This window comes from Dama dama, chromosome 26, assembly GCF_033118175.1.
Source record: "Dama dama isolate Ldn47 chromosome 26, ASM3311817v1, whole genome shotgun sequence".
NCBI classification, from domain to species: Eukaryota; Metazoa; Chordata; class Mammalia; order Artiodactyla; family Cervidae; genus Dama; species Dama dama.
In genome coordinates this window covers 42,089,653-42,116,119 of record NC_083706.1, presented here as the reverse complement: position 1 = coordinate 42,116,119, position 26,467 = coordinate 42,089,653, and the positions used below count along the sequence as shown (strand labels likewise).

Sequence of the window (26,467 nt, the reverse complement as noted above, 5' to 3'; positions counted from 1 at the left end):
GATGCCTGGCACAGAACAGGCAGGCACATAGACATTTACTGAATGAACACACACACACACAAACACACACACACTCCTTATTACAGCACAAGTCTAGACAACTTAAAAAAAAAAAAAAGCTTAGTCAGTCAAAAAGATCTGGCAATTTAAAAGATAAGCAAAACAGAACACACAATTGGCTCTTTTCAACCTCACTTGGATTAAGAGGGTGTGGAGTGCCCGATGGTCAGAGAGGGAGTGATAATGTTTATACAGAGCCCTGCCCTGCTTGCACAAACACTGCAGGGGTCTGGGGGGACAAAGGACAGGCCAGGAGGCCACAGCAATCTCTTGAGGGATGGGGACCTGCCAGATCTGGCCTGGGTGTGGCCGGGAACAGGCATAGCTGGGTGGGCCCCTGAATCAAGGTGTCTTCCTGCGGCCAGAGCACCATCAGGCTGCCCAGCGTTTGGGATTTCCTCCCCATGGCCAGGCTACAGCTTTAAGGAGTCCGGGTTTAGAACTCTTTCTAATGAACCAACTGGGAATTTGTCTTTTTCTATCTCTTCAGGATGCGAACATCCTTTTTTGGATTAAAAACGCAATAAAATGATCAAAATATACACAATAAAATAAACAGCAAGAATAAACACAAAGGCAAAAATAAATACACTAAAAATATAAAGATGGTTGTGTGACTGTGACCAAATAAACACAGAATTTACACAGAAGACTCAGCAGCATAAATGTCAGTGTTAATCTCAGTACGACAGCCTACATGTGTTAACACTACAGAAATACCCCCTTAACTCAAAACACATCTTCAAAAAAGAAATCAATTTATGCCAAACACTACAAGCAGTCCAAGCAGCAAATGGGTGTTTTTCTGAGCCTTGGGTCTCTGGAGCTGTGGGCAGTGTGAAGTGGGAGGGAGAAATAAAAAGAACATTTCTTCCTTCATGTCTGATGAATTACCTCTCTGCCTGCTCCATACATGGAGAAGGAAATGGCAACTCACTCCAGTACTCTTGCCTGGAGAACTCCATGGACAGAGAAGCCTGGTGGGCTACAGTCCATGGGGTTCCAAAGAGTTGGACACAACTGAGCAGCTAACACAACACTGCTCCATACAAGCCACCCTTGGGTCGTCAAAGGCTCCCTGTTCCAAACTGACTTCCTTTCTACTTCATCATCCACTCCCTTAGTATACAGGGTCTCGGTGGATATTGGGAATAAAGCTGAATTAGTTTAATATTAATGAATATTAAGTAACACTGAGTTAATTCAAATGAAAATGTGTCAGAAAATTAGATCTACCTTTATAATCTTCCATGAGTCTCTAAGGAAGCATGGATTCTGAGGTCTTCTGCTTGCTAAGCTGTGTGACAGCTCTGAGCAAGCACAAAGGCGAAGAAAGCTAGAAAACTCTTGGTGAGGGCAGAAGAGGGGAGACTGGGAAAGAACATGACTACACTTGATGGAGAAGACTCTTGAGAGTCCCTTGGACTGCAAGGAGATCAAACCAGTCAATCCTAGAGGAAATCAACCCTGAATACTCATTGGAAGGACTGATGCTGAAGCTGAAGCTAAAGCTCCAATCCTTTGGCTCTGAAGGAGCTCCAGTCTTCCACGTCCTTCCTGATGCGAAGAGCTGACTCATTGGGAAAGACCCTGATGTTGGGAAAGATTGAGGGCAGGAGGAGAAGGGGGCCACAGGGGATTAGATGGTTGGTTGGCATCACCGACTCGATGGACGTTAGTATGAGCAAACTGCTGCAGATAGTGAAGGAGAGGGAAGTCTGGCATGCTGCAGTCCGTGGGGTTGCAAAGAGTCGGATATGACTTAGTTACTGAACAATAACAGGGTTAGAGGACAGGTGGGAGAGGCCACTGAACAGGAGTGAGCACAGAGTAGAGATGACCTTTGACCCACCTCCCATCATGTCTTTAACCAACATGGATCTCTCATTAGATAGATTTTGAGACAAATCATCATTTGAGTCAAAAGGTCCAGGCTCTGTCCCCAAAGCAAGTTTAAACTGTTTTTCACTCTCCAAGTTTTTTCCCCTTGTCTTTCTTTCCCCTTTTTCTTTCTTGGCCATGCCCCAGCGCTTGTGGGATCTTAGTTCCCTGCTTAGGGATCGAACCCACACCCTCAGCGGTGAAGTAACCACAGGGAGCCGTAACGACTGGACCACCAGAGAAGTCCCCCTCTTTCCATGTTTTCTGATGCTACTCCCCTCACCGCAAATAAGTAAAAAGCCAGGGGTAACCAGTGAGAGATCTCCAGCAATGGTTGGGCAGGGGCTGCCCCACCTTTTGGACTGAAATTGTCCTTAGTAACTTGGAGACCCCTTGTATCCAGTACCTAAATGCATTTGGCCCATTTATGGAGGAAAAATCACCACTGCTTTTCAAAATATGTTTCATTAGGTAAAAACTTCTCAGACGTGCACTCTCCCAATGCTTCCGTACATCGTGAGGTCTGACGCTCTCCTCTCAGTGCTCTTTTCCTTAGCATCTCACAAGAGCCGGCCATTAAATTTTGGGAATTTCATGAGCCAGTTGTTAAAGTCATCGTTAAAATGTAAATAATGTAATCAAAATTAAATAAAATGCCTTAGACACTAAAATGGACATTGCTCAAAACTCATCACTTCTCATTTTACGGTCACCTAGGCTCTTGAGGCTGTTGATGTCTATCTATTTTACCTATATGATAGAAATAGCATATTAAAGACTAAAAAGGTCATGATATTAAACATTTCTCTCCAACTCTGGTGGCTTGAAAGTAGTCACAGCAGGAATATTTACACCATGGAAGCTGGCAAACACTACAAATCTGGGTTTTTACTTGTTCTCTTTATGTCTAAGAAAGTGATAGAGAAAATGCAAATACTCTAGATTAGAACATAAAAGGGTGTTACATCTGGAGCTGTTACACTGTTAAAAGAAAAAAAAAAAAAAGCACCAAAAGTGAGGAAATACTCATCCAGCATTCGGTTCAGCAGAAGAATATTGTGTCATTGATAAACAGCATGAAGCTCTGACACACCTTCATGGTTTCACTTCTGTCATATTAATGTCAAAGAAAATATCTAACAGTATTGATGTTGAGGCGTAACTCACTTATTAACAGGTTGGTTATGAATATAAGAAGCTCAGCAAACATCAACAAAAACATGTACTTGCAAATTGTGTGCTATACATCCCTTATTACAGTATAATTTATCTAAATTATTTGCATGTATGCATATATGTACGTCTCCTGTGTGAATACACACACACACCCCCACACACAGAGCCACCCACCCTCACAGGTCGTTAAACATTTACCAACTCACACCATATTCACTTTCTATCACCCTTTCAAACCTGTTCCCACACCCCAGGCCCTCCTCAAAACAATGCTTGCTGATATGCCCATCAATAAGCTGCAATCATTTGTCTGTCAAATGTCCTCAGAGAATGGAAGGAAATCCTTTGCATTTATAAACCCTGGTGAGCGCTCTGCTGCTTGGCCTCACAAGGGCTCTCTCACCAGTTGTTAGCTTTATTCTCCACTCAGCATCAGTGTCACCATTCTTAATTTTCTTGGGCAGCTCCAGTTAGACCCAAACTGAGAGTTCTTTGGGAAATGTTGCCAGGGAGACTTAGAGTTCTGTATTACCAAGGCTTCCCATTAACCAACAGCCTTCTGAAATTCCCCAGCCATCTGAGTAGTTAAAACACTTCTGAAGCACAAGCTTATTTTGCCACACTAGTAATTAACTGGTTAATTACTTCTCAACAATTTACTTTTAAACCTCACTAGGACATCAAGTCTGATTTTGGAATTCCAATAGAAGACAATTCCGTTGACTCAACTGGAGGATAAAAGCGCTGTCTTAGCAAAAACTTTTTGAAAAGGAAGTCTCTTAATTCTTCCCTGGGCCACTGTGAAAACAAGTGTGATTAAAGTGATTGTAGTTCTTCAAACTCAGTGAAGCATAAGGGATTCTATAATCTTCACCAGTAGCATACCACCAAATGCGTGTTTTTTTTAAACTTAACAAACCCTCCGACTCAGGATACCCTGTTAGAAAGGATTTCCTGTAATTTTCTGGGAACATGCAATAGAGGAAAATTCACTCAATCTACATTTCTGAAAAATATACACTTTAACTCAATTATGCTTCTTCAAACTTTTGATCTTGGTAAAACAAAACCAACTTGTTATCCAATGCTTGATTTTCCTTCTAATCCTCTCACTGATGTTTCAATCATTCCTCCCTTAATTTAGGTCTTAATTCTAGAACTTTGCATTTACCATTTTTTTTCCTATCATAGTAAATAGTAGATTGAGAATACTGCAACTTCACTCATCTCTTGGATTTTAATTCAGTGCAAATATGGAGTCCTTCAAGCAACAGTCTGACTAGGACACCTCTTTGACAGAAATGCAAGTTCTTACAAGATACTAAGCTGAAGGAGGCAAGTCGACCAGATCAGTTTTCAGCTGTTTCCTGACATCGCCACGAATGACTGACATCCCATGACGATTAACATCTTTAGCAGTTTCCTCTCCAGAAGAGACTGCTTCTGACTTTAAGTCAGTAAACAGCCCTTGCCAGGATGAAATGTTTGATGGAAATGCCCAGTTGTTAATCAGACACTAGCATCTAATTTATTTGTAATGAAGTGGAATATCCCGCCAGATGTTAAACACTGTGTTTTTTTCCCTTTAGAGAAGATGCCCCAGTAGTCACTCGAATACTTTGGTAGCTGTCATGAGCCCAGATTTGCAAGGTACTCAAGCAGTAGAGTTCAGAGACCCTGGCTGTTGGCTTTCCTTCCCTCTGTCATTTTCCTTTTCTCCTATCAAGAAAGTTGCACCCCAACTAGCCACTAGGAGAAAAGATTCTTCTTCAATAATGCAATCCTCAGTCTTAACCAGATACATTTGTCCCTCGGTATCTTTGGAGGGTTGGTTTCAGGAGGTCCCTGTAGATGCCCAAATTCCCGGATACTTGAGTCCCTTGTATAAAATAGTGCAGTACATTAAATATTGTCATTTCTCCCTATCCATGTGTTTTTTTTTTCCATTTATTTTTATTAGTTGGAGGCTAATTACAACATTGTAGTGGTTTTTGTCATACATTGACATGAATCAGACATGGATTTACATGTATTCCCCATCCTGATCCCCCTTCCCACCTCCCTCTCTACCCGATTCCTCTGGGTCTTCCCAGTGCACCAGGCCCGAGCACTTGTCTCATGCATCCAGCCTGGGCTGGTGATCTGTTTCACCCTAGATAATATACATGTTTCGATCCATGTGTTTTGAATCCACGGGTTTTGCATCCTCAGATTCAACCAACCAACCTCGATCCTTGGTTGGGTGAATCCACAGATACAACACCTGGGGATACAGGGGCCATAAGAAGATGACATTTCTTAGAGCAATGAGATAGAAGAAGCTTGGGTACCCACGAGCAGAGAGATACCTACTAGCCTCAGACCTACGTATACCTGTGAGTTCCATGTGCCCCTCTCCCCATCACTTGCAGTGGAATCCAATCCTAATTCATACACCAAGTATTCTAAGAGCATGAGATCTGGAGCCAGTCTGTTGGGCACTGATCCAATGCTGCCATTGATTTGCTGAATGTCTTTGGACACCTTACCTGTTTTTACACCACAATTTCCTCTTTATGGGCTTCCCAGCTGACTCAGTGCTAAGGTTCCACCTGCCAATGCAGAAGACTCAGGAGATGCAGGTTTGGTCCCTGGGTCAGGAAGGTCCCCTGAAAGAGGAAATGGCAACCCACCCAAGTATTCTTGCCTGGGAAGTCCCATGGACAGAGGAACCTGGTGGGCTACAGTCCATGGGGTTGCAAAGAGTCAGACACAAGTGAGCATGCAGCCATTTCCTCATCTATGAAATGGGAATGATTGCATGTATTCAAAGTGTTTGTGAGCACAAAATGAGTAAATATGTGCAAAGCCTCTAGAACATTGCCTGAACTAGTCAGGACTCCTTGATACAACAGGGAACCATAAGACAGGAGGCAAATGGGAACCAGAGGTAGAGCCTCAAAACCACTCCCCTTGCCTTCTCATTCTCCCCATACTTGATCCCAGATGCCCTGTCCCTTCCAGTCTCCTTGGTCCTTATTTAGAACTCCCCTCTATTCATATAGCAGACTGCTCCCTGCAATCCCTCTTCAGTCTGTTTCCTCTCACACACAAAAATTCTAGCCTCTGTAAATTTATATCTGTATTATTTTTCCTATTGTGAGAATTTGAGTATGCAAATAGAAGGCTTCCTAGGTGGTGCTAGTGGTAAAGAACCCACATGCCAATGCAGGAGACATAAGAGATGGGGGCTAGACCCCTGGGTCGGGAAGATTCCCCTGGAGTAGGAGATGGCAACCCACTCCAGTATCCTTGCTTGGAGAATTCCATGGACAGAGGAGCCTGACGGGCTACCATCCATAAAGTCACAAAGAGTTGGACATGACTGAAGCGACTGAGCATACACGCGAGCATGTGCATGTGACCAGATTTCCAGTGGGGAGATTTGGAAAGAAGGAGGGGACACTTAAAGCTGATGACAGCTTTTGGAGGGGCGAAGGAGGCCAAGCCAGAGCAAACAGAACTCTGCAGGGACTTGGGGGCTGGCTGGACAGGTGGGGACCCAGACATGTCACACAGAAAAGGGCTCAAGGGTGTATGTTCAGGTTCAAAGCTATCAGAGTTAGACCTAACACTTTGGAATCTTCTGTGCTGTGGAGAGGCACTGGATTTTGCTTGAGGTTATAAGTTATCCAAAGCTTTATTCACCTCAAATTCCAGGCTAATCTGCCCCAGAGCTAGGTGCAGTCTTAGAAATAGAGGCAACTACTTCAAATCATAAAGTCAAGACGGCGCTTCCATAGGTCAGACCAATGATGGAGAGGAAGACTAATCTTGCAAATAAACCTACTATGAGAAGTGGATTTATGTGTTACCGACAAGATTGGTTGTTACTTCAGAATGTATTAGGGTCCCCCATGTGCCTGACAGTAAGCTTAATGGGATAGGCATCTAAAGTGTTACCCCATCATTCTTTCAGAGGTTGGTAGAAATAGAGATCTAATTCTGGAAAAATGACACAAAGCACAAAATAGGATTTTTATGGAACTGTTTTTGTCTAGTGTTACTCAGAAGAGAAGGTAGAACTAGAAGGCTTTTGGGTTTTTTGGCCTCGTTAAAAGTTGTTCAGTCACTAAGTCGCATCCAACTCTTTGCGACTCCGTGAACTGTAGCATACCAGCCTCCCTTGCCCCTTACCATCTCCCTGAGTTTGCTCAAACTCATGGCCATTGAGTCTGTGATGCCATCAGAAGACCCTCAGAGGTTGCATGGAGGCAAGGGGTTACCAAGTGGAAGTCAGCCCTCCCCAGGCCTCCCGCCTCTATGCCCAGATTCTCTCTCTTCCTGTCCAGACTGGCGCTTTGGGTTTTCTCACTGTTGTTCTGGTCCACTGTGCAGTGGGAAAGCAGGAACGGTTTTACTTCTTTACAATCCTACTGCCCTTCTGAGGGCCAATTTAAAGAGCTTTAACTTCTAATTAGAGTCCCTTGGACTGCAAGGAGATCAAACCAGTCAATCCTAAAGGAACTCAACCCTGAATATTCATTGGAAGGACTGATGCTGAAGCTGAAGCTCTGATATTTTGGTCACCTGTTGTCAAGAGCATCATATTGTGAAAGGAGTACATCAAGGCTGAATATTGTCACCCTGCTTATTTAACTTATATGCTGAGTACATCATGCAAAATGCCAGGCTGGATGAAGCACAAGCTGGAAACAAGATTGCCAGGGGGAATATCAATAACCTCAGATATGCTGATGACACCACCCTTATGGCAGAAAGTGAAGAAGAACTAAAGAGCCTCTTGATGAAGGCGAAAGAGGAGAATGAAAAAGCTGTCTTAAAACTCAGCATTCAAAAAAACTAAGATTATGGCATCCAGTTCCATCACTTCTTGACAAATAGATGGAGAAACAATGGAAACAGTGACAGATTTTATTTTCTTGGGCTCCAAAATCACTGCACATGGTGACAGCAGTCTTGAAATTAAAAGGTGTTTGCTCCTTGGAAGAAAAGCTATGACAAACCTATACTGCATATTAAAAAACAGAGATGTTACCTTGCCAACAAAAGTCTCTCTAGTTAAGGCTATAGTTTTTCCAATAGTCATGTATGGATGTGAGAGTTGGACTACAAAGAAACCTGAGTTCTGCAGAATTGATACTTTTGAACTGTAGTGTTGAAGACTCTTGAGAGTCCCTTGGAGAACAAGGAGATCAAATCAGTCAATCCTAAAGGAAATCAATTCTAAATATTCATTGGAAGGACTGGTGCTGAAGCTCCAATACTTTGTTCACCTGATGCAAACTGATTCATTAGAAAAGACCCTGATGCTGGGAAAGATTGAAGGCAGGAGGAGAAGGGGATGACAGAGGATGAGATGGTTAGATGGCATCACTGACTCAATGGACATGAGTCTGAGCAAACTCCAGGAGATGGTGAAGGGCAGAGAAGCCTGGTGTGCTGCGGTCCATGGGGTTGCAAAGAGTCGGACACAACTGAGTGAATGAACAACAACTTCAAAGTAGGGGAGGGGATACATGGGGAAATAGATGAAACTAGATTGGCAAAATGTTTATAATTGTTGAACTTGGAAGATGAGTACATGGGGGTTCATTATGCTAGTCTCTCTACTTGTGTTTATTTGGAAATTCCCTTAATTAGAAGATGCATTCCTCCCTCTATGGAGCTTTAAAGATAAACAATAATTCATGGTGTATCCATCAGGCAGATACATGTGCTAATCAGAAAAATAAAGCAGAGAAGGGAGATGCTGAGAGGAGGGTGGATGAATATAGTGTTTCTACACACAGGCAGCATTTATTTTATACACATAAATTAATAAAACTTGGATGAATTGATAACTGCATCAGGATAAGACCTTAATACACATAAAGTTCACATGAATTTGAATACAATGATAATTAAAGATAATTTCTGAGAAAGATAAGAGCAATTTGAGTTTTCTGAAAGAAGCCCATTTCAAAGAAATGTTAATGAAAACAATGATGAATATTACTTAACTTCTCTCTATGTTAGAACTAGATGCTGCAAACATATTAAAGAATGATTGACTTTGATCCTCATCACAACCCCAGAAGTTGGTACTGTTTCCTTCATCTGTAGGAGGCTGCCCCTAAGCTTAGGGAGGCTAAAAGTCTGTCCAAGGTTATGAAAACTCTGAATCCAGGTAGCCCAGGACCAGAGTTTGCATGTTTAAGTGTCATCTGACACTGGCTATCTGGATGGAAAAGTAGCATCTGGATGAAGGAAGGGTGAAAGAGTAGACCTAATATTCAGTAGTGCCTTGATATTTTCTGAGTGGTGCTGTGGATACTGTACAAGAATAAGGCAGACGCGGGAGAACAGCCAAGAGTAAGGTTTTCTGGGCTGGATGGTGCTACAGCGCAGCCACCACTGCAGGCAAGAGGCCCAGATGGACTTCCAAAGGAAGCTTCCTCTGAATCCCAGGAGAATGAGGGCAGTGACGGAGGACGGAGGGAAGAGGGAGGTGGAGTCATAAGACAGGTTCTCCGCCACTTCTATTCCAGCATACCCTCCCACCCATGTCCACATTCAACACCTTAAGTGCTGATCTCATTCTAGAATAATATCAGACAATCAGAATTTACCTGACTCAGAGGCAAGAGATGGCAGCTGCCGAGGTGACAGTGATTTGTTTGAAAATAAAGCTTCTCTCTACACTGGGCATTGTTCTAAAACACTGCAAATGCAGCGTGAACAGCACAAGGCCTCTCTTCTCATGATGAACAGACAAGAAACAAATATATCCTTTGTTATGTATTCATGAATGCCAGGCATACAAATGAAGTAGGGTACGAAGGCTACAACCTCCAAGGTGTCGGCTTCCTGTCTTCTGGAGTGCCATCAGGAAGACTTTGATAAGGGTGCTCTTGAGTGGGGGACAAAGAGAATTGAGTCAGCAAAGCTTTGATTCCCAGGCAGAGGGCATGAAAACAGTCCAAGGCTGGGGCCTGTTGGGTGTATCTGGGGCCAACGGAGAGGCCAGTGAGCTGGGTCAGGGTGACCATGTGGGGATCAGCAGGGACCCCACTGGGGAGGGGCTTGGAGGCTGTTCCATGGATTGGCTTTAGACTCTGAATGGAACAGGGAATCATTAGAGGTGTTTGAATTAGGATCCTTTGGACTGGTGTGTGGGAAAGAAAGAGTAGGGGGCAACAAGACTGAGTCAGGAGACCAGTTAGGAACCTACTGCACTAAGCCAGGGAGACAGAGGAGACGGGCTGGACCAGGTGGGTGTGGAAAAGACCATGAGAAGTCCTAGGATTCTGGATGTTTTGGAGGAAGAGCCCAGTCTGACTCTGGACTGGACCTGAAATATGAGAGGAGGAATGTGACCACAGAAACACCAAAGGATCTCTACCTGAAGCCCCTACCCTTTATTTCCTACCTTTTAGCTTCACAACTCAGCATGCAGGATCTTAGTTCCCCTACCAGGGATCGAACCTGTGTCTCCTGCAGTGGAAGCATGGGGTCTTAACCACTGGACCGCCAGGGAAGTCCCTTTCCCTGAGACTTTTCTCTCCACTCGAGTCTCTACCTTCAACCTTTCCGTTGGGTTAAGCCATTAGGAGATGCCTCTGTGACAATGTATTCACTGGTCAGATTTGTCCTCTAGATACATCAATCCATGCTGGCTCAGCAGGCATGCTAATGGGCTAGGTAAGAGAGAAGCGTCTCATAGGATGGAAAGGGGGCATGAAGAGGTGAACGTGGATGGAGAGCTATTTAGGAAGTCACTGCTAACAGACTGGACAAGGCACGAAAGGAAGGAAAATGACTTACTCTGACCAAAGAATTGTGGGGCTATTAACTAAGAATTGGAAAAGGAGGGAAAAGAAAAACAACCCCAGGAAGTTAGAGGTGGGTCTGGAAATGGAGATTATGAGCCCAGCTCTGGGTGGGTGACTTGGAATCAATTGTGCAAAAGCCAACAGATAAATCCCAGAAGGAGTGTGAATAAGAGTGGGAGGCTCAGACAGGCTGCTGCACGGTTTTTCTCTGAATTTATTTTGAAACACAATAGGGCCTCACTATCTGAGCTAGGAAATTTAAGTCAGAACATTTTGAGAGCTATTTCATTTGATTATTTTCTAATAAGAGTAGTAACTAAAACTAGGCTACCAGAATCCATTTCCTTTTGACACGAAGCAATGTGAAAGACCAGTCTTAATCAACTAAATTTACAAAGAACAGAGCAATTACTATACCATTTTAAAATAACACTAACAATGTGGTTTAGCTATATTCATCTTTTTTTCCAGTAAGAATGCTAAATTCAGAATATGAGAATAGTAAATATAGACTTTTCAAATTTGGTTTTACATTTCTAAGCTTCAAGGTGGTAAACTAGAGTTAAGGTTTTCCTCCAAAACCCCCATACTTGCACTGAACATCAAACTTCTCACGTGCATTTCCCAGTGGAAATAGACACCTGGACCCAACTTCAGGTCAAACAGTTAGGTGTGCCAGTGACCATGCTCTCCATCTGGAACACAAAGCTGAAACTTGGCCACCTGATGTGAAGAGCTGACTCCGTTGAAAAGACCCTGATGCTGGGAAAGATTGAAGGCGGGAGGAGAAGGGGATGACAGGGGATGAGATGGTGGGATGGCATCACCGACTCAACGGACACGAGTTTGAGTAGGCTCCAGGAGTTGTTGATGGACAGGGAGGCCTGGTGTGCTGCAGTCTATGGGGTCACAAAGAGTTGGACATGACTGAGCAACTGAACTGAATTGTGCCCCTAGAGACTCACAACCTACCAAAGGGTCTGGAGTGCCCTCTGCCCACCATGCATAAGAAGGCATAGGTATAGGGTTGGAGTAGGGCTGATAGTCAGTCAGTCTAGAAATGCATTATCAGTCACTCACTTGACTCGGAACATCAGAAAGACTTCTGAGCACCTCAATTTCTCTACAGTTGTTCCTATTTCAGAATAAGCAATGCTGAGCTTCCAAGTGCCCTGCAAACCAGGGTAAGGCAGACCACAGACCTACATATTCATAAAGCACCACATGTAGCACAGACCCTACAGGTTTTAAACCAGTAGCTACTAGATTCCTCTTACAGAAAATCTTTGGAACAAAAACATCTTTCTGCAGAACGTTTTCTTAAGTGTTCATGAGAGCTCCTCTGGATCTCTCCAATGGGGTTCTTTCTCTTTGCTTTTTCTCTTCTTTCCTTTTCCTCTCTTTTTTCTTCTTTCCTTCCCTCTTCTTCCTCTTCCTCCTGGTCCTTCTCCAAATATTTAGCCACCTACTCAAAATTTCTTTTCTTCAATTCATTTGTGAAAAACAGAGATTTTTGCCCAGACTTCTTAAAAGCTCATCTCAACTAGTAAAAGGGAAAACTGTTTTGTTCAAACGCTTGCCTTCAAGGAGCCAGTGGTCTAGTGAGGGAAGGCAGGCAACTAATGGCTATAAGCAACACCAAATTCTAGAAGGGAGGCGGGTGTGGGGAGGTGAGCTTGTCCATCATGGCTTCAGGGAGAGCATCCTTCACGGTCACATGGTGCTTTAATTACTTTATTTATGGGAGCCGAAAGAGAGAGAGTCAAGGCTATTGTTTTTCCAGTAGTCATGTATGGATGTGAGAGTTGGACTATAAAGAAGGCTGAGCACCAAAGAATTGATGCTATTGAACTGTGGTGTTGGAGAAGACTCTTGAGAGTCCCTTGAACTGCAAGGAGATCCAACCAGTCCATCCTAAAGGAAATCAGTCCTGAATGGTCATTGGAAGGACTGATGTTGAAGCCGAAACCCCAATACTTTGGCTACCTGATATGAAGAGCTGACTCATTGGAAAAGACCCTGATGCTGGGAGAGGTTGAAGGTGGGAGGCGAAGGGGACAACGGAGGATGAGATGCTTGGATGGCATCACCGACTAAATGGACATGAGTTTGAGTAAACTCCAAGAGTTGATGATGGACAGGGAGGCCTGGCGTGCTGCAGTCCATGGGGTCACAAAGAGTCAGACATGACTGAGCGACTGAACTGAACTAAACTGAACTTAAGGAGAGAGGGCAATGGAAGTAGGAGACAGAGACTGGCTGGTAAGCAGGTAGGTTGAAGCAAATAACACATGCTGGAGTAGGCCATGCTGCTCCCTGAGTCTCATAAAGTCCTCCTTCAGCTGCACCATCTTGGCCGACATGCCAGTTCTGAATCAACCCGTAGCCCCCACCCCCACCTCTGCACCATCTCTGTACCACTTCTCTGTAGCACTGCTCCCAACTGAATGATCAGTAATCAGATTCTGTCACTCCCCTGCACCATGCCCTCCACTGGCTTTGCATCATGTTTTCAAAAGAAAAAAAAAAGAAAACCTTTTTATTTTGTATTAGGGTATAGTCAGTTAACAAACACTAGTGGCAAAGAACCCACCTGCCAATGCAGGAGTCATAAGAGACTCGTTTGATCCCTGGGTTGGGAAGATCCCCTGGAGGAGGGCATGGCAATCCACTCCAGTATTCTGGCCTAGAGAATCCCCATGGACAGAAGAGCCTGGCAGGCTACAGTTCACAGGGCCGCAGAGAGTTGAATGTGAATGAAGCGACTTAGCATGAACGCATATAGTTGATTAACAGTGTTGTGATAGTTTTAGATGAACAGCGAAGGGATTCAGCCATACATATACATGTATCCACTTTTAAGCCACAGTAAAGACCTTCAGTGTTATACAGAGCTATGAGATCTGGGTTCTGTCTCCCTCTTCACCTTCACCTCTCTTTCCTCTGCCCCCGCCCCCCTTGTTCATATACACAGCCTGCTTTTCTTTTCTAAGAACTCAGAGTTTACTCCTCTCCTAGGGCCTCCATACTTATTTTTTTTCCTCCCTATTTGCCTAGAATGTTCTTCCCTCATATCTTAAGGTCCACTTTTCAAGGACCAGCTCAGATAGGCCTTTCAGATCACCCAGCAAATGGCAAGCTACTAGCCCTCCCCTCTCCACCACATATTTCCATTTTTTCTTTAAAGCACTCATCACATAGTATTTTTCCCTTCACTCCAGATTTGGCCTGTTCTGTTCATCACTGTATCCCCAGAATTTAGGAAACTGTATTTGTTGATATGCTCATTCTAATCTGAATTTCCAAGTGCAATGTGTACTGTGTCTCTACTACAGTAAAAAACAACAGAACAAAGTGTTCCTCATCCCTCTCTCTTATCCCTGCCTCAGGACAAAGGCTGAAATGTTTTTTCTCAGTTATTTTCATGTTGGTTTATTGTTCCAGATGTCTAGTAGCAGGGAATAAAACTGAAGTGTTTCACCCAGTAAACAAAGTAAAAGAGCCACTATTTATCAAGGGTTTATTATGTATGGGGTGCCATATATACATTATGCATTCAAGCCTCACAGTATCTTTATTATATGGTTTTACCCCTAGGTTAGCAGGCATTTTCAAATAACATTCAAATGACATACACAGACTGCCTAATTTCAGACTATTCCCACATTTCAACTCAATATTCAGACCTTAGAAAAACAAACTTATCTCTCCTATGCACACCATTTTCCCCATAATTAATGGCACAGAAACTGGCATTACAATAAGTAAGCAAAGAAATGGACTTCCCAGGTAGTACAGTAGTAAAGAATCCACCTGCCAATGCAGGAGACGCAAGAGACTCGGGTTCAAACCCTGGGTCGGGAAGATCCTCTGGAGGAGGAAATGTCAAGCCATTCCAGTATTCTTGCCTGGAAAATTCCATGGACAGAGGAGCCTGGTGGGCCACAGTCCGTGGGGTCGCAAAGGATCTGACATGACTGAGCAACTGAGTTCGTGTGTGTGTGCGCGCACACACACACACACACACACACACACACACACACACTCACACAAGCAAAGAAAGCAGAGAAGTATTAGATTTGACTGTGATGTCTGTTATGCATATAGAAGCATCAAGTAAGCATTTTATCTTTTAAGAGCATAGTATTTTGTTTCTGAACATTTGCAAAGTATGTTTTCTGCTCATATTTGTAAACCAAAGCCAAGGGTATTTTTTAGAATAGTTGCTGCTAGCTATTCTGCCTTTAGCTAGTACAGAAATGTGCTCTCTTCTTCATTTGGTAAGAAGGTAAAAACAAACATCTTTTAACTTCCTCTGTGGAAATTTAGAGTCTCATATCTTGACGTGTTAGATTATTCAGTGAAATAAGTCTCTTTCTGCTCTTCAGGGAGATTCTGGATTCTGAAAGGTATGGCCATTATAGCACTCATCACAACTTAATTTTTAGAACTTCATAGTATTTGCTTTCCTAACAGGATAAGAAGAAAGAAAGGAAGGAAGGAACAGAGTTTCCAAATAATGACACCTGGAAGAAGTCATCTGGATTCCAACTTGCTAGAGGTAATTCATCCTTGTGCTTAGTACACCCATGGGCCAAAGTGGGTCCACAGGCCACAAAACATTATTTGCACATTGTTTTCCTTGCCATTTTAGTGTCAAGATCAGATACCATTAAATATTGTGATTAAGTGCCAATTCCTTAGAGTTTAAACAACTGTTAAAGAAGAGAAGGGGAAAGAAGCATTTATCTCATATAGATATTGAAGAAAAGTGGAAAAAAGCCAAGACCACCGAGAGTTTGTTCCATAACTATATTGCAAAGCTTGCAAATATCTCCCAAAGCACTTTCCTAGATACAGCCAATCCTCATCAGCCCATCTGGGCGCCCATTTCCCATCCTGTTCCCTGCTCATCTCATCACCCTTCTAGCCTCACCCTCATTAGTTCTTAGCAAGTTATTTTCTTAAAACTGATATATGATGGGAAGGGCATGAGGGAATGGAAAGATTTTCCTTCTTTTTTGTTTTTAATTTGTATTTTATATTGGAGTATGATTACATAGTTGATTTACAATGTTGTGTTGGCTTCAGGAGTAGAGCAAAGTGATTCAGTTATGCATATACGTGTGTCTATTCTTTTTCAAATTCTTTTCCCATTTAGGTTATTGCAGAATATTGATCAGAGTTCCCTGTATTATGCAGTAGGTCCTTGTTTGTTAACTATTAGTTTGTTTAACTAATAGTTTGTTTAACTAATAGTTTGTTAACTATTTCAACTATAGTAGTGCAAGTCAACCCCAAACTTTCAGAGTCTTCTTTAAAAAAATTCACTTTTAAAGTCTAAGTCAGTTTGGGGGAGAATGGATACATGTATATGCATGGCATAGTCCCTTGGCTGTCCACCTGAAACTATCACAACATTGTTAATTGGCTAGACTCCAATATAAAATAAAAAGTAAAAAATATTAAGTCTATGTCTCCTCTAACTTCCTCCTCTGCCCCCTACTCAGTAATCCTGTATCCTGGATTTTGATTCTTATGCTTCATAATTCATATTCTTAGTTGATTCAAATTTTTAAAAGTGTGAGACAGATGAATGTTTAAACTGCAAGCTGTATCAGACGAGCAACCATATCTTCCTTTGAAGGAGCTGTAATATTTTAGTGCAACACAGATGCTTAACCTAATAACAGGTTTACTTGGTTAAAGGGAACAAACACAGGATCGTATATTTATGCCCCAGATTACAGTTTTTTTGTCTCTCCCAGCACATCAGAGAAGCACAGATGTTAGTGTCTGAGGACTGCCTATATAATCACACGGCCCCGGGAAGTACGGGGAACTCAGATCAGTGCCCACCCGCTTCCTCATGGCCTCACACCTTCACACACCCCTCCGACCTCCACCAGCTTTCCAGTCATAGGTTGGAGACAGCCTGAAATCACCCTGAGGCCAGATGGTGGTTAATAAGCATCCCCGGAACGCCTACAAACAGCCTTTCCTTTGCATCTCCTTGTTTCCAACGACTCCTGTTGCAGCCGGAGTTACGGTGGGTCCTGAAGAACTCCTAGAGCGCGAGGGCTTCAGTCCCAGGAGAAGACGGGGGGAGGACGTGGCTGGGAGGGAGTAAGCTCTGCACTTGCTTCCTCCCAGGCCAGGGCTGACAGACTTCTCCCCACTGGGCAGGGAGAGGGTGGAAGTTGCTGACAGACTCCAGGCGGACAGAAGGAAAGGCACGCTCCCCACATGTGGGGGACCCGCAAGCTGACATGCACACAGGCCTTGAGTGACATGTTGAAATTAAAATCAAAACAGCATGAAAGCACACTTTATTACAGCTAGAAATAGCCGGGTATTGTCAAAGCTCCCATTGAGTCATCCATGCAGAAGCTGAGATCTTGGACAGCTGGGGAGAGCTGGGGCGGGCTCCGGACTGGGTTCAGAAAAAGATCTGGACGAGGGACCAGAGTGTGGACGGTGGTCAGAAAGCAAAGATTTCAGCAGTTCGTTTTGCTCTGAGCAGGAAGGAGGGAGTGGGGAGAGAAGAGGACACTGCTTGGACTTTGAAAGCGTAGGGACTTGCCAGAGGAGAGGAAGGCGGTGGCTCTAAAGGGAGCCTTCCCCCCATTTCATTAGCAAGCTCCAGCTAATGCCTTTGCAGCCCCTAGGATGGCATTGCTATGCATTAAAGATTCACACAACTCTATGGACAGCTGCCGAAAATTATCAGCTGCAAGAGCTGCTCAACTTTGCTCCTACTCAAGTTATGTGCAGACCAATTTCACTTCAGCAGGAGTCACCAACACACTTTGCTCATTGAGATGACCAGAGCAAATATTTTAAACTATTTTTAAAGTGCAATGGATCACGAATATCTCACAATAATTTACCATATTTTACTCTTTGCTAGCTCCAAGTCAACCTTTCAGACCTAAGAAACAGAAGAGACAAATTCACAGTGTAAACCATGGGAGCTGAATCTTGTATGCAAGCACAGAGGAACACTAACTTATTCAGTGGGTGGGCTTTCCTGGGGGCTCAGCGGCAAAGAATCCACCTGCAACACAGGCGACGTGGGTTCAGTCCTTGGATGGGGAAGATCCCCTGGAGGAGGGCATGGCAACCCACTCCAGTATTCTTGCTTGGAGAATCCCACGGACAGAGGAACCTGGCGGGCTACAGTCCACAGGGTCGCAGAGTCAGACACAACTGAAGCGACTTAGCACACATGCCCACACTCAATGGGTACTTACTGAGCACTAATATTAATGCTCTTATTGGTGCTAAGATGCACATTTTTTACAACTTATAGGAGACTGTCAATTTTACTGACAGAATTTTTTCTTAATGATGTATTAAAAAAAGTATTTTCAAAAGTATCTTAGATTAGATGAAATAGGGACTCATCAATATCACTAAGGTTGCAGTTCAAACCCTGCCTTCTCTGACAGGTTTCCTGAAACACCAATCTAAGGTGACCCATCCCTCATCCTGCCTTCTCCCCACTTCCTGATCACATCTCTGCACAAACCGTGGCTCTTGTATTCACTGTTATGCCCAGAGCAGGACTGAACACCATTCCAGGTACAGCAGGTTCTCAATAAATGACTATGGATTGAACAAAAGTTGCCATTTACTAAGCCACTACTACACGTCAGACTCTGAACTAAATGCTTTTCACAGAAAAAAAAAAAAAAATCTCCTTTATTCCTAGCAATTGAGAGGTCTTATTCTCGACTTGAAAGATGGGGCAGCAGATGAAGTGGAGAAACCAGGACTAGATGTCAGCTCAGCCTGACTTCAAGTCCAGACACATCAGCACCATGCTATACTTGGAATCACATACAAAGCCTGGAAACAGTTCTGATTCAGTGACTGGTCCACAGACATAAGACAAGATCCCCGAAGCTACAGAGAGGAATAAAACGGTCCCTGCAACCTTGAAGGGTAATGTGTGTCCATTGGGGATCACTACATTTCTTTGTCCTTCTACTTGAGTCACATATAAAGTCCTGTGTTAGCACAGAGATTCAGGGGCCCATGTTTCTCCCTAGGAAGATCAGAAAGAGATATATAGTTAAACTTTGTATGGAAGGATCCCACCTTTGGTGAGAGACAGCACAGCCCATCTAGGGCTCTGCGAGTCTTCTTGGATGAGAGGGCCATAGAGTATACATGGGAAGGTACTAGGAGAAAATAGAACACAAGGGCCTTGGCTGCCATCCTAGTGGGTGTGAACTTTATTTCATGTTATCAGTGAGCTTCATCAATGACCTGCTTCTTTGCGGAATTTATTACATCCCAGCTGAACTTCTCTGCCTGTTCCATACCTCACCCAAGACTGGATGTTGAAATCTGGTGCTGAGAATCCTGTCAACTGATCACTGTCTAACAGAGACTTCTAAGCCGAGTGAAAAGAGCAAATAAAGAAGGGTGACTGGAAAAAAAATATTAACATAGGAGATTTGATTATAAGTCAGTCTACAGCCAGACAGCTTAGATAGAGCCTATGGCATTTGTCATTTTGGGAATGATAGTTCAAACAGAATATTTCATTTAGAACAGAAGTGGAAAACAATGGCTGTCATAGATTTTTTTTTTTTTTCCGTTTTTGGTTTACTAACATTTATTTAGGTTTCCAGTGAAAAAACTTATCCTGTATGGCTTTCAAGCAAAGGCTGGTTTTTAAATATTTAAAGTTTAACCAGGCTTATGTAAACAACCAGTCCCCCCTTCTACAAATCAAAGAATATATGATGGGGATACACATGGACCACTAAGCCTGAAACACTATCTGGCTCTTTACAGGAAAAGGTCCACCACCCCATGATCTAGAACTTCTCCTCCTCCTCTCATCCATCTTCATTCAGACTCAAGTCATTTAAGTCAGTGTTTAATGTGACTGGACACAGAGTGGACAATGGTAAGATCTATTTGCCACTTCAAACATTAGAGCCAGTTGAATGGTGTAATGACATTGATTTACTGATTCCTTTTATGAGAATTCTATATCTCAATCATTATTACACTCACACCCATTTCAACTTTGATATTTTAAAAAGATGTCCTTCTCACACTTAAGGGCTTGCTAGCTTTTGGCCAAATGCTGCAGTGGTTTGATCTTCCTAATGCTGGTGATAAGCGGTTTCTACAGGCTCGGCAGCACCCTGGTCATTAAAGCTTACCCAAACAGCTTTCTTAATTAAAGACATTGGTTTAGTACATCCAGTGGGCGTAGCTGGAACCTTTGTAAAATTTAGCCTAACATTAACACTCCTCAAGTTGCCCTTCCTCTGGGTTTATATGGGAAGGGGAAAAGCAGACGAGAGTTAGGGACTTTTTGTATCCATGAATCCAGCCTACTTTTGCTTTCCATCAAACAGTAATTCAATATTTACCAAAAGGAGATGTTTAGGGTTGGAAATTTTTACAAGCCTTGCATCTCAGCAGAGAAACATTTTTGGGTACTTTTGTGTATACAGATTGAAAAGATATTCCAATATGACTCGATTATGGAAACTATGCTAGACTGACCAGCACCTCCTTATCCCTGGGATGGGGATCACTCAGGCATCCAGGAAGTTGTTCCACAGCATCTGGATGACCTGGGGCCTACTTACTCTGACAGCAAACCCAGGCCCCCTTGCTGGGATGGCCAGCCTATATTTCTATCATCTCTGCTAAAGCATCTGTTGCTTTTCATCAGCACAAGCAACATGAAGCAGAGCCTGTAGTCCTCTCATCATTACTTGAAAGCGGGCCCTGCAGTCAGTAAGTTCTCCTTGGCACAGATGCCCATAGCCCTGAATGCCCAAATGATTTGGAGACAGCTCTTCATTTTATAAAGCAAGATTGATGTATATTGTGAAGAAACACTGATACTTGAGAAGCCTGCCACACATGAGTACTAGCTTGCTTAGGGTCTTTGTCTATAAAATATTTCTATTCCCATTCCTACTTAAACAATGAATATTTTGATTTGGAATCCATGTTCTTTTTAGGTCAAAAGAGGCAAGGGACTTTTTTTTTTTTTTTCTTTCCTGAAACAAAGAATCATTGCATTTAATTTAAAATATGCCCCCATGCCATCACCATTTCTAGGTAGTACAGTTCCGGACCAAGAGACATGAACATGAGTTAAATCACAGCTCTTCCAGTTGAGAGTTGTGTAATCACCAGGAAAATCACTCACTCCTGGGACTTGGTTTATCAACAGCAGTCATCTTAGAAGCATACAATGTGTCCAACACTTAACTATAGTACCACTTAAGAAGGAAGAAGGCTTACCATTTCCTAAATTGACAGAGGAAGGAATGAGCAAAGGTCAGATAATCCAGAGAGAATGATCAACTATGACTGTTACAGTTTCTCAATTATAAAAGAATCTACATCTATAGAATTTCCTTAGAGGGATCAAGGTCAAAGTGCTATTGAGCAAATGATACACAGGCCAACTTAGTTTCTGAGCACTTGTTCTTAAACACCAGTGCTGTCCCAAATCTTTAAGATGTAGGGGCTGGGCTAGATCTTCCAAGAGCCATTTTAGTTTTACTATTCCATGGATATAATTTGCCTGTAGGAGGATTCAAAGATGGCAACTAGGTGAAAGATCAGCTATTCATGGGGAAAGGTGGGGGGTTAAAGAAATCTGTGAAAAGTGGACTGCAGCCTTGAAGAATCAGAGCGTAGATCCAGGAATCGCTTCCAGTTTACTAAGGGCTCAAAAGATTTAGTGCTGCTTAAGCATATCCCACATTTATGTGTCAGACTACAAATCATTAAATCTTAATTAAGTCACTTAATAAAAATCATAGCCTCAAAGGAGGAGAAAAAAACAGTACTGGTTATTCTCGCTTTTGAAAATTTACACTGCTACTTCCTCTTGATTTGTTAAAAGGTGACCATTGAACCTTTTTGAAGCACAGATTGAGTCTCCCAGGGAAATAGTTGTTTGCATTTGGTACCATCATCCATATTAAAGTCACTGAAGGAAGCCGGTGCCCATTGTGAAGATGGAGATAAGCAGGAAAAAACCATCAAGGGAAGCAGGATTCGGGCATGGATCTGACTGCTAGGTAGCTGTTTCTCACTGTGCTTTGCCCTTCAGCAGAAAGCTTCAGGGAGCAGCTCCACCAGGAAAAAGGAAGGTCACGAGGTGACAGCTGTTGATGACCTAATGAGGACGGGACCAAAGAGGGGAGAGAACTCTGGGGAAATGTTTCTTCAGGTGGCTTGGCAGCTCAGACACAAGGCTTCAAATAGGACTAAGAGCAACGTGAGGAACTGGAAAGTCAGACTCAAGGATGGTAAAGGACCATAATACCAAACCATCCCTTTTGGATCTAAGTCTTAAATATAGTAGACCAAATAAGTACTGCTTACTGGGGAGGGGCGGCAAGGAGTGAGCTTGAAACTTCAGAAACTGCCTGGTTTCTCTAAATCATTTCTTAAGGGAGGAAGCCAAGGCCACCCGAGGTGGAGCCGCTTGCTCCAGTCTGACTTGGCAAAGAGGAAATTAGGATGGAGTTTCTTACTCCCAGACACGATGGGCCTGGAAGTGTTTTAATAGTGTTTAATCAAAATCCAAAGCCTGTAAATTCTTTAAAAGTATGCCAACCACAGAAATCGAGCAGCCCGATGCTGATTTTAACACTTGATCACTATTTTTATGGCATTACACAATCTATCTAGGCCTGGGATTCTGTTCGAAGACGAATCTGACCCAGAGTCAACATGCTGGTCTCCTGGTTTAAATAGGAAACACAAGCAAGTTCTGTATCCAGTCGTCGGAAAACCCCCAAACCACTCTCTCTCTCTCTGTGACTGACCTTGTCTTGGGTGATGCTGACTGCAAACAGCCTTCCCCCAGACTCACCCTCTACAATTTCAAAAGTATGTGCAGTAGCCATGGCCACCTGAGGGTGGTACAAAGGGAGGGTTAAGGACCAGAACTTAATGAAATACCGGCCCTACAAGCAAGACTCCACCGGAGCATTTAAAAAGCCATCCACCTCATTGTTTGCTGTAAGCTCAATGAAATGCCACGGCTTAACGACTTTCCCCAAAAGTCCTTAGGCTTCTGGTTTAACAACTAGACTCTCACTAAAGGACACAAAGGGTGGGAGAGCGGGCTGCGGGCATCACCGCAAACCCCGGCGGCCCTCCGACACCAGGACCGTCGACAAAGTCCCCGTGGACCAGGGGTTACATTGATCGCCGTGATGGACCGGCCACCGGCTTCGACCCCAAGCCCCCCTGCACGTCCCCTCCACCGCCCCCCGCCCCAGGAAATATCTGCAGAGCTGGGGCACCGAGGCTCTATCTACAAAGGCTGGGACCCTCCAAACCAAACGCGCCACAGAGCCGGGGCCTCCGACTCCCACCACGGTCCACCGTCCGGGGGGCCAGGAGCGGGTACCCGCGGCGGGAGCGGACCGAGGGCGGAGGGCGCTCGGGTCCCGTTCTCGGACTGTCCCGTTCGAGTTGCAGGGTTGACTTGGTAACAGTCCCGAGCGCACTGAGGAATCTCTTCTCCAAGGAGCGAACGCTCCGGCCCCCGCGGCTGAGGATGGAGGGCGGGGAGCACGGGGGCTCGGGGCCGAACCCCCGGAGTCGGGCGGTGGCGGCCGCGGGTCGCCCCCTCCAGGCGGTGGTGGGCAGCGGCGGGGCCGGGGCCGCGGCGGCGGGGCGCTCCCCCAACCCCGTTGGCCCCCATCCGGGAGGGAGCGCGCGGGGAACAGGAACCCGGCACCCCGGTCCGCTCGCCTCCACCTGCGGATCTGGGGCGCCCCCCGGGTCCCCTTCCCGTCCCTCCCATCGCGGCGTTCCCGGCCGCGCGGTCCCATTCCTGGAAAAGGACCCGGTGTCCAGCGAAAGGGACACTTACCCGGGGAGGGCCGGCTGCCGGCGCGGGCCCCGCTCGCAGGTCGGCCAGGCGAAGGTGCGGCTGCGCTGCGCCGGCTGCGGCGCCAGCCGAGCGCCCTGCACCGCCGCCCGGCTCGGACTTCCTCTTCCTCGCGCTCGGCCCCGCCGCTCGGCCGCGCTCCCCGCTCGCCGGCCGCGCCCCGACCCGCCCCTCCCGGCGCAGGGTTGCGGGCCTCGTCGCCGCGAGCAGCGGATCTTGGGTCCCTCCTCCCCTCGGCCCGGGCGAGCACGGCGGGGAGGAGCGGGAGAAAGAGAAAGAGATTAAGCACTTGGACTTGTCTCTGGAGGGTAGCCAAACAGAGCAGTCAAATTACAGCCCCTGGGGAAAAAAATTACCAAAAAAAAAAAAAAAAATCCCTGCTACCGTTTTCGCAGACACATCACTTTTCTTCATTTTCCGGGATCCTCGGGTTAAGCTTTCTTTTGAACCTGATACTTTGCATATGATTAATTTGTAAAAAAAAAAAAAAAAAAAGTACCCTAAATAATTCTTTTAGTTAGACATTTTAGTGTTAACACAGAAGCTCTGGGGCAAATCTTATGGACCGAGGGAGGAAGCTCGCTCTTTTTCAGGTGTCATTACTCTAATCACCCCAGTTAATGTACCAACTAACCTTCGCTTAGAGAAAGTAAAAGTGAAAAAAAGGAGGCCAAGAAGACTAACCTTTGAAATAACCAGAGAGGTGTTAAAGGCCCCAGCTGTGTGTGTAGTGAGATGATAACTTGAGTCGAAGGTGCCTAAGGTGACCGTCAAAGGCAAGCAGTGGTTCCCCAACACTCATTTCCTTTTCAAGGCAGCCGTATGTATTTGCCTGTTGAGTCCATTAGATTTGTAAGAATGCACTCTTACATGATTTGTTCACAGAATTTCAGTTTTAGCAGTTAGAAGCTGTGTGACCTTAAGAAAATTATATGACCTGCCTGTGCCTCAGTTTCCTCATCTGTAAAATGGGGATAATGAGGATAGTGCCTGCCTCACAGAGTTGCTTCTTGTGATTTCAATAAGGCAATTTCCAGGAAGGGTTTAGAAGGTTCCTGGCACACTTGCTGGATAAATGTTAGCTATTATTGTTGAGTTCCCCCTTTTATCTGCTCTGATGCATGTATGGAAATTACCATAAAGATTTGAAATAAAATAAGGTTTTGAGCCACAGAGCCACACAGTGTCACAGTTCTCTCCCTACAATGTGCACTTTATATTCTGTTTTACAATTTATTTTGTCTTCACAACTGACTTGTATTATCTCAAGCCATGAGGCTGGGTTATGCTCCGGGTACATTTACCATGGAAGATTTGCAGTGCAACTCAAACAGATTTTTGCCATCTTCAAAGGACTGTTTCAGGTGATCTTGCAGTACCCTTGTTATGTTGGCAGGACAGGTGTTAGTGTCCTTTCACAGGATGTGGAGACTCGGCAGCCTGAATCAGACCCTCTCTAGCACCAGGAGCTCACACAAAACCCCACCTGTTCGCCAGTCTATCTATGCTCTTACTTTCCATGAAGTGAGCGGGAGCACCTTACCATACAGCAGGGACCTCATTCATGGTCTTTATCAATCCTCTGAGTTAGTACTGGCCTTCATTCAACAACCTTAGGTTCAGAGAGCATAACTGATGACCATGGTAGTGTCTGACAGATGGGGTTTGGGGACAGCTTGGAGAAGAAGGGAGGAGAAGCAGGCTTTCCTGGTTCTTTCAAATGCTTTCTCTGCTACCCTCTCCCTGGCCCACAGAGTCACATGCTTTCTTAGCATAGATGACTTTTAGTAAAGCTATTAGTGAAGCGGTGTGACCATCAGCTGCAGACTTTGCCACTTGCTAGCTGCAGATAACAATTTTGAACTTTGATTCCTTATCTGTGTAATGGTTATTATATTTCCTGTCCAGACCTCTTCATTTCACCTCAGTTTATTAATAAGGTAGGAGGTGGCTCCTGGAAACAGGATTGTGAAATCCCTTTTGTTGATGCTGTGTGCCAAGCGTGGCATTAGGCACCTAACCCACATTATCACTCCTGATTTCCAAGTAAGTGCACTCTACCCTTCTGGTCATTAGCAAGTGGCCTTGAAATCACCTGGTCTGACATTTCGTGTATCTAGTTTATCATATGCGCTCAGCACTTAAACTTAGTTCCTAATTCACAGTTGATATGAAATGTTCAGTGGGTGGATGGATGGATGAAATGATGACATAAGAGTTGTGAAAATGCTATTATACAATGTAACATTCCATCTTGTAATATACTACTCTCCCCCTTTGAGGAAAAGAATCCAATGGAATCCAAAGAATGGCTTTCTAATGATGTATTCAGTATCAGGAAAATTTTTTTGGTGAAAGATCTTCCTAACGTTATTACTGATAGTCAAGGTCAAAGAAGGGAAACAGAAACCTCTTAAAGTATTTATAAAGAGAGATTTTTATGCAGGGGATTGTCTCCATAAGTGATGGAAGAATCAAGAATTCAACAGGAGACAGTGAGGTAGTCCAGAAATTAATAAGAACCGAAAGCCACTATCACCTCTGGCAGGAGGGGCAGGGAGGGGATATACTACAGATGGAAGCTGTCTGTGGGAGCCTAAGAAATAGCCACTGTCTTACACACTGGCAGGGA

At 44.3% G+C, this 26,467-nt stretch overlaps 1 protein-coding gene across 1 annotated transcript in view; it reads right to left on the bottom strand.

Moving 5' to 3' along the window:
• Window positions 1-23,898, bottom strand: part of PLEKHG1 (pleckstrin homology and RhoGEF domain containing G1) — a 239,394-nt gene extending 215,496 nt beyond the window's left edge. The window contains exon 1 of the mRNA XM_061130489.1: window positions 23,818-23,898. The gene's annotated coding sequence lies outside the window, so the exon portion shown is untranslated. The remainder of the gene's footprint in view (window positions 1-23,817) is intronic.
• Window positions 23,899-26,467: the final 2,569 nt, after the last annotated feature.